At 47.1% G+C, this 16,109-nt stretch overlaps 1 protein-coding gene and 1 non-coding gene across 4 annotated transcripts in view; both read right to left on the reverse strand.

Moving 5' to 3' along the window:
• Positions 1–16,109, reverse strand: part of clcn3 (chloride channel 3) — a 118,327-nt gene that overhangs the window by 100,587 nt on the left and 1,631 nt on the right. The window lies entirely within an intron of this gene.
• Positions 9,777–9,968, reverse strand: LOC129695957 (U2 spliceosomal RNA). Its single transcript, XR_008723258.1, has one exon. It is a non-coding gene; the product is annotated as a U2 spliceosomal RNA (small nuclear RNA).

Below are 16,109 nucleotides of genomic sequence, written 5' to 3' on the forward strand. Positions count from 1 at the left end.
GACATACAGGTTTTTAGGTTAATTGGTTTTAGTAAAATTGTAAATTTCCCCTAGTGCGTAGGATAGTGCCAGTGTGTGTACGGGCTGATCATGGGGCGGAGTGGACTCAGTGGGCTGAAGAGCCTATTTCTGCGCCATGTCTAAAGTCCAACAAAAGTTTCTTGAAGAGACAAAATTGCTGGTCGAAGTCCAAAAGTGATCTTTCTGGGCAATGTCAATGCCACTATCAAAGATGCAATCCTCTGCACAAGCCCAAATATCATGGAAGGAGTAGAGAAAGTCAATGATATCCTTACCATGCCAATAAATGCTGTGGTCATGATCTTGTCAGAGCTAACAGCCTGTTGTTAAAGTGACAAGCATTACATCAGGCACTGCCATGCAGATTACAGCCGAGTCTGAGACTTCCATGTCGCTTGCACCATGACAAACACTAAATTGGAGTAAAATCCAACAGAATCCATTCCGTATTCCCTTACACAATGTCCCATTACACTGGCACAAACAGAAACACTGCTTTGAAAACATAATCAACACTAGTCATCAAACACTATGCAGAGATCGCTTCTCTTCGACAGTATCTCATAAACAAGATTCAATCAGCAGAAGTAACCAAGTATCCACAGCATCAAAAATACCCCAAAAGTCCACAGTTAGTATCAGAACACGAAGGCTGGTTTGATGAGAATTGGTATCGGTTTATTGTCACGTGTACTGAGGTACAGTTAAAAGCTTTGTTTGTGTGCTATCCAGGCAAATCATGACTACAATCAAGCCACATACACGAACTACAGGTAACATATAACCATATAACAATTACAGCACGGAAACAGGCCATCTCGGCCCTACAAGTCCGTGCCGAACAACTTTTTTCCCTTAGTCCCACCTGTCTGCACTCATACCATAACCCTCCATTCCCTTCTCATCCATATGCCTATCCAATTTATTTTTAAATTATACCAACGAACCTGCCTCCACCACTTCCACTGGAAGCTCATTCCACACCGCTACCACTCTCTGAGTAAAGAAGTTCCCCCTCATGTTACCCCTAAACTTCTGTCCCTTAATAGTGAAGACAAAAGCACAATATAGTGTTACAGCATTAAAGAGAAAAAAGTGCAAGGTCCACAATGAGGTAGATTTGGAGATCTGGACTATGCTCGACTCACGGGTCTTAGTAATCTGATAACAATGATCAGGAGATTAAATGCAAGTACAGTGTACCTTTGGAATGATAACTCCATCATATTTCAACCAAAAAGAAATAGCATTACAACTAGGGCGCAACAGAAAAACCCGCAGCTTAGATAATAAATGGCAGATGGAAAAGGTGCAGGAGGTCCGGCTACACGATGGCGAGGCCTGCCCCAATGAGAAGAAAGCTTATCCAAGAGAGAGAGAGTTGGCCCCCGCAGCAGCATCCTCTTTAAAATGCATTGAGCTTCTTTAATTTTGGTTGCGCTAATATTATTTTAAACATTGTCAACTTGAGCTACACAAGGACCAATCTTTCCAACAGAGTTATAATTAAAAACAATGAACTGATACTTGAAATGATTTTTTTTAATGTCAGTTGCTAAACGGGCAAATCATATGAAGTCAGTTCACACATTAGCCGCCGCCCTTCTGTTTTCCTTACAAGTGCTCTGGGTTAACATAAACTCCCCCTTGTGCTTAGAAATTCGCTGCCTGACACCAGAATTTTAAAAAGCCCTTTACTCGTGCATCCAACTGTGACCGTGCCCTTTTTACAAATGTCCTTGACTACATCAGAAAGCAAACTTATGGTATGATATGGTACAGCCTTGCAGACATCACTGACTGCAACGTCGTCAAAGAGGTAACGTACCAATTCAAATAAAGTAAAGCACCAAGAACAGAGGGGACTCCTGCTGATCTTCCAGAACCCTTGTGGAGAAGGGCTTCAGCCTCAAATTAAAGGCAATCAGTATACAGTATATAGCATTTGGAACAAGACAGACAAGATAGTACAAATAATAAAAATTAATAAAAATACAATCCGATGGTCATTACAGAGATGCAATTGCAAAGGCTGGAGTTGAATACTCAAAAATAATTGATATTGCAAAAGGGTAAGCAAAATAAAATTATTTGGGATAACTTAACAAAGGATGAAATCACTGTAATAAGTGATTGGCTCTTTTTTATTTTTTATTTCAAAATAGACTTTATTCAATTGATAAATATATACAATTCCTGAACCATTCAAACAAACAAAATTCATCCGACATTTTCGGAGACTATACAAGTTTTTCCAGTACAATTTTTTACATTTGTCAAATTTCACCAAACAGTCCCCCACCCGTGCCACTCTGTGGCCCCTGTCCAAGTAATAAATATATACAATGTTTACACAGTGCGAAAATTCCATCTGACATTTTCATTTCCACAAAAAATGTCCCCCACCCGTGCCACTCATGTGGCCCCCTGGCGTGGGATACCTTCCCTTAATTTAATTTGAGGGGCGTCTCCACCATACCGTGCCCCCTATGTCCAGCAGCGGAAGGACCCTAGACTGTGGCCCTCCCCCACCGAGCCTTGGCGTTGGCTGCACCAAGCTTCAGCGAGTCCCTTAGCACGTACTCCTGCAGTCTGCAGTGGGCCAGTCGGCAACATTCCCTGACGGACATCTCGCTCTGCTGGGTGGTGAGCAACGCTCGGGCAGACCAAAGAGCGTCTTTCACCGAGTTGATGACCCTCCAGCAGCACTCGATGTCAGTCTCTGAATGTGTCCCTGGGAACAGTCCGTAAATCACAGAGTCCTCTGTGACGGAGCTGTTCGGGATAAATCGTTCCAGGGACCCTTGCATACCTCTCCAGACTCTTTTTGCAAACCCACACTCTGCAAAGAGGTGGGCAACCGTCTCCTCTCCACCGCAACCGTCCCGGGTGCAGCGTGAGCTGGTAGTGAGGTTCCGACAGTGCAGGAAACATAGAAACATAGAAATTAGGTGCAGGAGTAGGCCATTCGGCCCTTCGAGCCTGCACCGCCATTCAATATGATCATGGCTGATCATCCAACTCAGTATCCCGTACCTGCCTTCTCTCCATACCCCCTGATCCCCTTAGCCACAAGGGCCACATCTAACTCCCTTTAAATATAGCCAATGAACTGGCCTCAACTACCCTCTGTGGCAGAGAGTTCCAGAGATTCACCACTCTCTGTGTGAAAAAGGTTCTTCTCATCTCGGTTTTAAAGGATTTCCCCCTTATCCTTAAGCTGTGACCCCTTGTCCTGGACTTCCCCAACATCGGGAGCAATCTTCCTGCATCTAGCCTGTCCAACACCTTAAGAATTTTGTAAGTTTCTATAAGATCCCCTCTCAATCTTCTAAATTCTAGAGAGTATAAACCAAGTCTATCCAGTCTTTCTTCATAAGACAGTCCTGACATCCCAGGAATCAGTCTGGTGAACCGTCTCTGCACTCCCTCTATGGCAATAATGTCCTTCCTCAGATTTGGAGACCAAAACTGTACGCAATACTCCAGGTGTGGTCTCACCAAGACCCTGTACAACTGCAGTAGAACCTCCCTGCTCCTATACTCAAATCCTTTTGCAATGAAAGCTAACATACCATTCGCTTTCTTTACTGCCTGCTGCACCTGCATGCCTACCTTCAATGACTGGTGTACCATGACACCCAGGTCTCGCTGCATCTCCCCCTTTCCCAATCGGCCACCATTTAGATAATAGTCTGCTTTCCCCGTTTTTGCCACCAAAATGGATAACCTCACATTTATCCACATTATACTGCATCTGCCAAACATTTTCCCACTCACCCAGCCTATCCAAGTCATCTTGCAGTCTCCTAGCATCCTCCTCACAGCTAACACTGCCCCCCAGCTTAGTGTCATCCGCAAACTTGGAGATATTGCCTTCAATTCCCCCATCCAGATCATTAATATATATTGTAAATAGCTGGGGTCCCAGTACTGAGCCTTGGGGTACCCCACTAGTCACTGCCTGCCATTGTGAAAAGGACCCGTTTACTCCTACTCTTTGCTTCCTGTTTGCCAGCCAGTTCTCTATCCACATCAATACTGAACCCCCAATGCCTTGTGCTTTAAGTTTGTATACTAGCAATGCCTTGTGCTTTAAGTTTGTATACTAGGAAGGATCTAACTGAGAGGGCTCCCCTCACCGCCAGCCAAGCCAGGTCTTGGTGCTTGTTGGTCAGTTCTGGCGATGAGGCATTTTGCCAGACAAGCTGGGCAGTCTGCTCTGGGAACCACGCCACCGGATCCATCGAGTCCTTTCCCTGCAGTGCCTGCAGGACATTCCGTGCTGACCACTGCCCGATGGACTTGTGGTCAAAGGTGTTGGTCCGGAAGAAGCTTTCCACAGACGACAGATGGGGCGGCAATGTCCAGCTGACTGGCACATTGCGTGGCATCTGCGCCAGGCCCATCCATCGCAACACCGGGGACAGGTAGAACCTCAGCAGGTAGTGACACTTAGTGCCCACGTGCCTTGGCTCTACACTCCGTCTGATGCAGCCACACACAAAGGTGGCCATCAGGATGAGGGCGACGTTGGGCACGCTTTTACCCCCGTTGTCTGCCGACTTGTACATTGTGACCCGTCGCACCCGGTCCATCCTCGACCCCCAGATGAACTGGATGAACTGGGTGATCCCCGTGGCGTAGGAGGGAGGGACAGGCCACACTTGTGCCAAGTACAGCAGCCCCGAGAGCATCTCACACCTGATGACCAAATTTTTCCCGGTTATGGAGAGGGAGCGTTGCCTCCACAGCTCCAGCTTCCTCCCCACCTTGGCTATCCGCTCCAGCCAATTCTTGTTACTCGCCTCAGCCCCCCCGAACCAGATCCCCAGCACCTTCAAGAAGTCAGGCTTGATAGTGAAGGGGATGGAAGATCGGTCAGGCCAGTTGCCAAAGAGCATGGCCTCGCTCTTCCTGCGGTTCACCCTGGCTACCGTGGCCGACTCAAACTGGTCGCAGATGCTGATCAATCTGCGGACCGACCTTGGATCCGAGCAGAAGACGGCGACATCGTCCTTGTACAGGGAGGTCTTTACTTGAATGCCTCCACTGCCTGGCATTGTCACTCCTCTTATGCTCTCATCCTTCCTGATGGACTCGGCAAAAGGTTCAATACAGCAGACAAACAAGGCAGGAGAGAGAGGGCAACCCTGCCTGACTCCAGACCTTACAGGGAAACTGTCTGATTCCCACCCATTGATTTGGACTGCACTACTGATATTGGTGTAGAGCAGTTTGATCCAATTTCGGATTCCCTCCCCAAAACCCATTTTGGAGAGCACGTCCCTCATGTACGTGTGCGATATCCTGTCGAAGGCCTTCTCCTGGTCCAAGCTGACTAGGCAGGCATCCACCCGTCTGTCCTGCACGTAGGCAATGGTATCTCTCAGCAGCGCTAGGCTGTCTGAGATTTTCCTGCCGGGTGCAGCACAGGTTTGGTCCGGGTGGATTACCCGTCCCAGAGCAGACTTGACCCGGTTGGCGATGGCCTTAGACAGGATCTTGTAATCTACATTCAACAATGTTATGGTCTACAATTCTTTATATCCTTCCTCTCCCCCTTCTGCTTGTAGATTAGGGTAATGCTGCCCTTCTTCATGGAGTCTGACATGCTGCCTGCTAGAAGCATGTCGTTGTACACTTCCAGCAGGTCCGGGCCCACCCAGTCCCACAGAGCCGAATACAACTCGGCCGGTAAGCCATCGCTTCCGGGAGTTTTACTCGAGTCAAAGGAGCGGATGGAGCCAGTCAGCTCCTCTAGGGTCAGTGGTTGGTCCAGACTCTCCCGCTTGCTGTCCTCCAAGACCTCCGTGATAGAGGACAGGAAGTTCTGGGAGGCGGTGCTGTCTGTGGCCTTTCTGTCATACAAATCCGTGTAAAAGGATTTGCAGACCCTCAGCATGTCTGTCTGCGAGGATGCTACCGAGCCGTCCTCCTCCCTAAGGCTGTTGATCACAGAGCTCCCCCTGTGAACCTTATGGAAGAAGAAACGTGAGCACGTCTCATCCTGCTCCACATGGCGGACCCTAGATCGGAAGATGATCTTGGAGGATTCAGAGGTAAAGAGCCGAGCTTGCCGGTCCTTCACCTCTCTAAGTTCCTCCCTCACATCCACCCCCCTCGACTGCAGAAGGAGCAGTTGTTGCAAATCTGTCTGGAGTTGGCACAATTCCCTCTGACTCTGTCTTGCTTTCTGAACCCCTTTGGCTATGAAGAACCTCTTAATGTTCTCCTTGGTTGCTTCCCACCAGAGTGTCGGGGAGTCAAAGAGGGGCCTCACCGTTCTCCAACATGCGTAGTCCCTCTTTAGCTCCTCAACGTTCTCTGGGGTCAACAGCTTCACGTTTAACTTCCACGTCCCTCTGCCTGCCTTCCGGTCTTCCTGTAGGTGACAGGAAGCCTGAAGGAGGCAGTGGTCAGAGAAGAACACCGGCGTGAGGTCGGTGTGTCTCACCGTGACGGCCTTCGTGGTGAAGACGAAGTCTATCTGGGATCGGGCTAAACCGTCCGATCTCGACCAGGTGAACCGCGGCTGTGACCCGCCTGCAGGGTCGCTGAAGGCGTCGTGCAGCTTTGCGTCTTTTACCGTTTCCATCAGGAACTTGGACGTGATGTCCAGTCTGTTGTCGGCACTGCCGGATCGTCCAGCCGCATCAATGATGCAGTTGAAGTCACCAGCCAGAACGAGCTGCCGGGACGTGGCCAACAGCACTGGGAGCTGCTGGAGAATGGCCAGCCGCTCGCTCCGCACGGGTGGGGCATACACATTTATCAGCCGGAGCGGAGGACCACGGTACATAACATCCACCACGAGGAGACGCCCCGCAACCACCTCCCTGACCTCAGTGATGGCGAAGTTCCCTCCCCGCAGCAAGATCCCCAGGCCGGAAGCACGACAGTCATTGCCCCCCGACCACACCGACAGTCCGTGGGGCCACCATCGCGACCACCTCCGATAGCAGCGGAGGTGTGGCAACCCGCACTCTTGAAGAAAAGTCACATCTGCCTTGACCTTGGCCAGGTACTGTAAGGCATTAACACATCGCGCAGTGCTCTTCACACTGCGCACGTTTAAGGATGCCAGTTTCAGCTCCATTAGAGTCACTGACCATTTTCATGTTCTCTCATGCTCTCATCAGTGAATTGGCGCACCTTTCCTGGGCTCAGGTACCCGCCCTCCTCAACGAGTTGGGTTTCCTGTGTCGTAACCAGAGGTGTTGTTGGGGGGGGGGGGGGGGGGGCTGCTCGTTTTACCCCCTTCTGGGTGCGCCGCTTCCCCCGTCTCTCGTGGCTGGGGCACGGTGACAAACTTACTGCTCCCGGTTGCCCGGCGCTGGGGCCCATTGGCCGCTGCACTGCTCCCGGTTGCCCGGTGCTGGGGCCCATCGGCCTCTACAATGCTCCCGTTTCCCGGAGCTGGTGATGAAGCCGAATTTTAGTTAAAAATATTAAATTGGTTTCTGGGCTAGCTTACAGCTTATATTTAGTGTCAAATTAGGCTTTCCTCAGGTTGGGGGGTGTGAGAGATAACATTGTCTCCCAAGTGAAGGAGCTGGAGAGAAACCTTTGAAGTAGAGATCAAATAACCAATGTTTATGGGGAAGCAGGCAATAAAGGAAGAGAGAAATAAACAGTTGCATCTTTGTAAACAAGTGACCTATGTTTATGAGGGACCAAATGACAGAGGAAGCTGGAGAGTGGGGAAAAAAAAAAAAAATTTAAAAATGGAGGACTAAAAAACATTTAAAGGATGGAATGATGAAGCAGAATTTTGGTTAAAAATATTAAATAGGTTTCTGGGCTAGCTTACAGCTTATATTTAGTGTCAAATTAGGCTTTCCTCAGGTTGGGGGGTGTGAGAGATAACATTGTCTCCCAAGTGAAGGAGCTGGAGAGAAACCTTTGAAGTAGAGATCAAATAACCAATGTTTATGGGGAAGCAGGCAATAAAGGAAGAGAGAAATAAACAGTTGCATCTTTGTAAACAAGTGACCTATGTTTATGAGGGACCAAATGACAGAGGAAGCAGCGACCAGAGCAAGGGTGGTCTATTTGGAGATAAAACAAATGGACAATGTTTTTAGTATATCTTGTACCATGTAAAAAAAAGGTTTGATGTGATGCATTCTGTGGAAACCTTTTCCAGTACTTCTGACCATGACTAATGTCTGTGGAATGTGATAAGGGGACAAGAAACCTATTTAAAGCAATGTAATTCTGTTGTTCAGGAAAGAGGACCGGGGACAGTTGAGTGTCTGCATTGGTCACTTAGCTGGAATCCTCGCTCCCTTCCATCGGCCGATGTTAAGTAAAGTTTTGCACTGGTCTACCAAACAGTTTGTGTGGTGTCTGTTTATTAAGAAGCGAACCTGGTTTAGTAGTTAAGATAAGTAGCTTTTTCACTGGGGCCCAACGGCCACTGCACTGCTCCCGATGCCCTGGAGCTTGGCCCCATCGACTGCTGCGATGATCCCGGTCTCCAGGGCCTGGGGCCCAACGGCTGCTGTACTGCTCCCGATGTCCTGGGGCTGGAGCCCCTCGACCGCTGCTCTGCTCCCGATGTCCTGGGGCTGTCCTGGGGCTGGGACCCCTCGACCACTGCTCTGCTCTCGGTCTCCTGGTGCTGGTGGACAATCGGCATGGACCTTCTCCTTTCCTCCCCGGTTTTTTTCTTGTGGGGTTTCCCGTTCGCCTCATCCTCCGACGAGGAGAGGTTGCTGCCTTCCGTCAGGGAGAGAGACCGTTTTTTGGGGGTTTTTTTGGGCTTGCCAACCCCTTCTGGCCTCTGCTCCTTGTGACCCTTCTGGTGTTTTCCGTGCTTCACCATCGTCCAATTCTGCTCTCCCCCCTCCTCCTCCTCCATTGACTCTCCCTCCTGGGCTTGGTGCTGGAGTTCTTCTGGCACTTGAGGGCTCGAGGTGGTTGGGCTGTCCCCATCCCTATTTCCCCTTTCTGCTGGGGGCTTGGCAGTGGTAGTGGGTGTCTCACCTGCCCTGGGGGTGCTGGAAACCGCCCCTCTTGTTGTCTGTGCGTATGAGCAGGCTCTTTTTGGGCAGGCCCTGTAAAGGTGGCCTCCCTCCCCACACACAGGTTGCAGTTCTTGCTGGCCCAGCAGTCTTTGGTCTCGTGGCCCTCCGTTTTGCAGTTTTTGCAGACCACTGCAGTGCATTGGGCCACCACATGCCCAGGTTTGTTACATTTTCTGCATAGTCTGGGCTGCCCCACGTAACTCAGATAGCCTCTGTTCCCTCCAATTGCGAAAACCGAGGGAGGGTGGAGGAGAGCTCCTTCCTTGTCCACCCTCAGCTTTACCTTGACCTGCCGCTTGCTCGTCCAAATCCCATGCAGGTCCTTCACGTCCACGCAGTTCCCTGCTCCGTCGACGTAGCGAGCAAGGAAGGTGAGGACATCCACTACGGGCACATGTGGGTTGAACATGTGCACCGTGATCATCCTTTCTTTTTGGTTTGGGAGGGTGAAGAGCGGCTGTACCTTTAGCAAGGACATCGGAGCTTCGTTCCCCTTCTCCTGCAGATCTTTCATGAACTTTTGCCATCCCATCGGAAGCACAAAGGTGACATCGAAATATCCATTACCCGGGAAGTCCTGGAGGCAGTAGATATCTCTGGGCTCAAACTTGCAGGTCTCCAGCAAGACCTTCTTCACAAACGTATCTCGACTGAAGGGCATCCCCTCGCTGAGGTCCTTCACACTAATCCTCAGGGTATTGCGGATACCCTGTCCTCTCGCTCCAATTGCAGCTGCCATTGCTACGATTTTACACAACAATCTGCAGCTCTTGTCCTTAATGGACCGCCAGGACTGCTCTAACAAGAACATATAGCCCTTTCACTGTTCTGATAAGAACAGATGTTCTCTTTTACCACTGAATCTGATAAGAACAGATACTACACTTGATCTTAGCCAAAAGGCCGAGAAGCGATTGGCTCTGAAGCTCAAAATGTACAATCAGTTTATGTGAAGACAAGGGGTTAATGGAAGTGTCAAATTGACCACATCACAGTCACAATACTGCAGGACAGAATACACATCAAGTACATTGGAGATATCTTTAATTAATACACAAATAAGATAAATCAAATTAACAAGGTTTATGTCGAGAGAGAGATGAGCATTGTCAGGGTGGTCTCTCAAAACAACATATGCAGGAATCAATCAGGGAACAGGAAAATTTAAATATGGTAATAGTATATCAAGATCGCATTAATTAATGATAATGTTGCCATCAAAAAGTAGTAATTGAGGTTTGTAAAAGTTCAGAATTCAGCGACAAAGCACCAAGGGATGAATAACAAAGACAAAATCTTCCCACTACAAAAACAGCAGATGCAAACCATCCCGCCATATCTTAACATAAAATAATGACTCCTTAGTTGAGATGGCAGAGTGCTGCTGAGCTAAATAATAAGTTGCCACATAAAAGTCTATGCTTACAATGAAGAAGTGAAATTAAAAAGGTGGGACAGGTTCAATGGATATGTAATAGTAGTTCTGAGAGTTACAGTGGGGACAATGTCATGGGGAATGGACAATAGTATTGATCCTGAGTGTCAGAGGAGAGTCCCTTTGGACCCTTTAAACTAGAACCTTCTCTCATCAGTCTGAAGGTGCCAACCCCAAACATACGACGGTCCATTCCCTCGACAGATGCTGCCTGACCCACTGAGATCCTCCAGCATTTGTTTTATACAAGAGATTAAAAGTGATTGGTGGTAGAGAGAAACAGTTATCATTTCAGTTTTAAATCTAACAATGTAACGTAAACATCCAACCTACAAAAACCAAAACCCGTCTTGCACACTTCTAACCATTCTTTCACAATTCTTCAGAAGTCCAAGTTCCAAAGCCCTCAGTAATCCCCAATCCATTGAAGTATTCAAACATTAGGTTTGCAAGTTGGAAAATGATCAACCAAAGAGCAATAAACTCAGAGGAATCCGTAGGAAGGAATTGTTGGTTTAAACCAAAGATAGACACAAAAACCTGGTGTAACTCAGCGGGGCTGGCAGTATCTCTGGGGAGAAGGAATGGGTGACGTTCAGAAGGGTTTCGCCCCTAAACGTCACCCATTCTTTCTCTCCGGAGATGCTGCCTGTTCCGCTGAGTTACTCCTGTTTTTTCTGTCTATTTGCAGAAGAATGACAGTTCTGGCCCATCATATAGGTTAAACTACATTAACAGAGTAAGAATGCACACTGCCAAATATGTAATAATTGACAACAGAGTCCTCTTCTTCACCAAAATGCTCAGAACAAAATACAGGAGATTAAAATGAGCAACCCTTCAATCCTCTTGTCTCTTCATAAATTGCAACCCTTATATCCTTTTGTCTCACACCTTCCGTCTTTTCAGCGCTGGCCTTTGTCCATCATCTGCCCATCAACACCCCCGTCTATATCTGCCCATTAGCTGCCAGGTTTTGTCCTGGCCCTCCTTTACCTTTCTTCTCAACCCCCCCCCCCCCCTCCTCCTCACCCCAACAATCATTCTATAGGGCAGGAGGGATTCTGTTAGTCCTTGCTGTCTCCTCCCCTTCCTCAGCTCCCCTGCTGTCTCCTCCCACCCTCCAGCCTTCTGGCTACTCCTCCTTTTCCCCTTTCTTGTCCCCACCCCCCCCCCCCCCCGATCAGTCTGAAGAAGGGTTTCGGCCCGAAACGTTGCCTATTTCCTTCGCTCCATAGATGCTGCTGCACCCGCTGAGTTTCCCAAACCACCAATCATTCTATAGGATCCCGCCCCAAAATATCACCCTTCCGTGTTCTCTCAAGGTGCTGACTGACCCGCTGTTACTCCTGTACTTTGTGTCTTTTTAGAATTAGGCAGTTTTGAATTCTCCAATTTCAGACAACTTATTTAAAAACACTCCCATTCTGCCCCGTTTCCTGTGCCCCTCCTGGACTCGCTTCTCCCCCTCCCTTCCACCTCTATTCCTTCATCTGGCTTCACAATTCACACCTTTTTTATCCTTATCTTACACTTTGTATTTTCATCTCTGGACTTTGTCCAACTATCTGGCAATCAACCCCCTCCCCACCCCCCACCCTCACACCTGTATTCACCCATCAGTCACCAGGCTTTGTTCAACCCCTCCTCTCTTCCAGCATTCTCCTCCCACCCCCACCAGAATCATTCTGAAGGGTCCTGACCAGAAATGTCACTGATCCTGGTTCTCCAGAGTTGTTGCCTGTCCTGCTGAGCTACTCCACCACTTTGTATTCCCTCTGTAACGGTTGCGCCATAATTCTGTAACTATATTCTGCATTCTGGCATTTTTCTCTTTGCACTACCTGTCCTGCTAACATACGACTTGATTGTACTCATGCATAGTATGATCTCACTGGATATAATGCAAATAAAGCTTTTCATTGTATCTCAGTACACGTGATAATAATCAACCAATATCAATCATCGATAATGAAGCTCTTAGACTGGACTCAAAGATCACAGATCACTACACAGCATTTATAGTTGTCCCCCTGTTGGCTTCAAACATCTACAGCGACCATCTCAACGCTCTGTTATGGCTACAACATTCTTCAAATTCACTAGCAGGACGAGTGAGACTCAGCAGGATATCACAAACAAACCACCCCAGAATCTAAGCCCTAGTTACACAAAAAAAAAATAACTGAACAGCCGAGGCAGTATCTATGGAGAACATGGGTAAGTGACGTTTTGGGTCACTTCAGACTATCCATGTTCTCTACAGATGCTGCCAAACCACTGAGTAATTTCAGCACAGTGTCTCTTTTTGAAAATCAGCATCTGACAAACAGGGGTCCTTGTTGACGTGATGAAAAGGCATCCTTCTCCAAGCTCCGTCATGGCTGAAGTGGACAAGAGGAAAAGATTCAAGAATATTCTCAAAGGTTCCTTGAAAAAAATGGAACAATTTCACCACCTTCAGAGTTTATAGCAGGGGTCGGGAACCTTGTTCTGCATAGGGGCCGCGACGCACGTCTGTGAGCGGATGGCGGGCCACATCTATCACGTGTACACATGGATCCCGCCCCCATCCCGCCCCGGATGGCAGGCATCAAATCACCTTTTCACAGAAGGTAGACAAAAATGCTGGCGAAACTCAGTTGGTGAGGCAGCCTCATGCAATCCTTGAATGTCTCATCCGCTGAGTTTCTCCAGCATTTTTGTCTACCTTCGATCTTTCCAGCATCTGCACTTCTTTCAGAAGGCGCACGGCTGTGCTAACGGCTTTGCGCAGGGTGTGGTACAGCCAGAGCTTGGCCGCTGCTCGGGGCGCCCAGCAGCTGCTCGGGGAGCTCGGTGGGCCGGATGATTACGGCAAAAAAAAATCCACCTGCGGGTCGGATGATTTCGGGTTACGGGCCGCATTCGGTCCGGGGGCCGTAGGTTGCCGACCGCTGGTTTAGAGAAAGAAACCAAAAAAAACACTGCAAATTCAAAACCAAAACGGACAACATCCAAAGTATTCAAGGGGGACAGAAACATTCTCAATGTTTCACGTCATGGATCCTTCATAAAACTGAAAAAGCAAGGAATTGGGGGAATATCTGGGAATAGGTCGAGACCAAAATCGTCAATGTAACAATTACTTGACAAACCAGTTATTATAAACTATATAAAATATATAGCTAATGTGTAGAAAAATGGTAGTTACATAATTTTTTTTAATTCACCATTGAATCCCATATATTGCAATAAAGAAAAGTGCTGATCCTCATGGCTACAATAGGCATTGTTGGAGCAACATTGGAGGCTCAAGATGGAAAGGTCATAGTGGAAGAGGGACAAAAAAAAATGATAGGCACTGGAAGTTCACAACTCACTGTTACAGATTGAATGGAGATGTAGATGGTCCAAGAGGTATCAGTAATAAAAAAATAATTTACTCATAGATCTCTCTCACATACTCTTCCAAGACAGCATGTATTCCTTGTAGAGCTCCAGATAATAAATAAGGCCTTCCTTTATTTAATGATTTGTAAAACTCAACCACTTCAATTATGTCCACAAAGTACAAGCAAAAAAAATTAACAAATTATTAACACAAAAAGGGCAGGGTTCCAAAGAGAGTGGGCATAAAGCTCAGCCTGGACACAGTGATGCCTAGGATCAGTTTTTGTGCAATACAACTCTGAGGCTCTAACAATAAAATAAGTGTTTTTACTGGTAAAATTCTGACATTTTCTGGAAGCAATCTTCCTCAATGTCGACTCTCCATATAGATCTACCTGCTACACTTAATACTGCTCTTTAGTTCAGATCTACAGGCCCATCTCAGGTTATGAACACCCAAACAGCGAGAAGGATTTGTCGGCTGCTACAGAACATCTGCAGGCACCTTCTGCTGTGTGAAATTACTGTTTGCGGCAATATCCAAATGGTTGAGTTTAATGCCCTGGTTTAACTATTGATAGCCCTTGATTGGCCCATGTTTTCAATTGAATATATTGCCTGGCACCGCATTTCCAATGAGCGAATTGTTCGGATAGCAAATGTTTCAGGAATGGAACCTTGCTGTAACCTGTAAGAGGATCTGTAATTTTACTGAACAAATATGGAAGGAAAAATCATTGTGAAGTGCACTTGGAATAGTTGAAGTACTGAAAGATTAGGTTTTGCTCTTTTGCTTTCCTCAGACCCTCAGTCATGTTAACTCATCCGATTTAATGCAGAACTATTAGAATACACGTCCGAAACAGGATAAGACTAAAGAAAAAGCAAAAAAATACACAAAGTGCTGAAGCAACTCGGTAGGTCAGGCAACATCTCTGGAGAATGTGGATAGGTGATGTTTTGGGTCATGACCCACTCAGTTACTCCAGCACTTTGTCTCTTTTTTTTGTAAACCAGCATCTGCTGATCCTTGTTCCTATCAATATCAAATATTTAGCCCCATCAACCCATGGGAGTTCAGAAGCTTCCTGAAAAAAGTCTCCTCCCACCTTCCTCAGCTAACTATCAGCACAAAATGCTTCTACTATCACTCCTGTAAATCATATCTGCACCTTTTCTAGTTTTTCAATAATCCTAAAATATGCAGCCTGAATCACACCACTAATCAATGTCGGTTTAGCATAACTTCAATAGTATTTGCCTAGAAATAGACATTAGTGCTCAATTTCTTGCCTTGTCTTTGAGTTTGATCGCCAGTGGTGCAAGTTTAAATAATTCATGTATTTGACTGCAGATCCTATCCTTTTCTGCTCCCCCACACAGACACACAACTTTCAAGTAATGTGACTCCTATTTGTTCCTTATCCACACACCCTCCCTTACATGCGTTGAACTACACGTGCCTATTATTTGACAGTTCTGCAACTTCATTAATGTCCTACTAAAATGTGTTGCAGTATTCAGTATAAACTAGCCATGATTTTAGAAATGGAGAAACAAAGGAACTGCAGATGTTGGTTTACCAAAGACAAGTGCTGGAGTAAGACACAAAATGCTGTAGTAACTCTGCAAATCAGGAAGCGTCTCTGGAGAACACAAGTAGGTAACATTTTGGGTCTGGACCCTTCTTCGGACTGAGAACTTCTTCAGAGAGATTTAGAAACCCGGTTTTGATTCCAGTCTAAATTGCAAATAGCAAAGACTCTGGTATGGATTGTTCTGAAGCACAACTCTATTCTAACTGCAAGCTGCTAGCTTTACTCCCACTCTCAGCTTTTTGTCCCAGCCAGCTATCAAACCATTCTGTTTGATAGCTGGCTGGGACAAGCTACGTTCAACTTTATTTGTTAATTTATTAAAGGGTCTCATATTAAAAGGATTTTAAAAATCCTGATGAATTAGTACTGTCTATCCTGTTTACTCCCAACAAAAGTAAAGAGTTTGAATTGGAACCAATCCTTGGCATCTCTCATGGCAGCAGCCCACCGAACCAAGCCAACTTTAGCCAACCCACCTCTCCATTCCACCATCCTTGTCTCGTAGCTTGTCCCACCCCGACATGTCCATCACACCCACCGCATCCCTTCCTGACCACCCACACTTCCACTCCATGGGCAATCTGCTCCCCTGGAACCTCCGCCTCTCCCTCCTGGGTCCTTCGGCTTCTTAATCCCCTCCCCCAGCAGCAC

Source organism: Leucoraja erinacea, chromosome 3 (genome assembly GCF_028641065.1).
Source record: "Leucoraja erinacea ecotype New England chromosome 3, Leri_hhj_1, whole genome shotgun sequence".
Classification (NCBI taxonomy): domain Eukaryota; kingdom Metazoa; phylum Chordata; class Chondrichthyes; order Rajiformes; family Rajidae; genus Leucoraja; species Leucoraja erinaceus.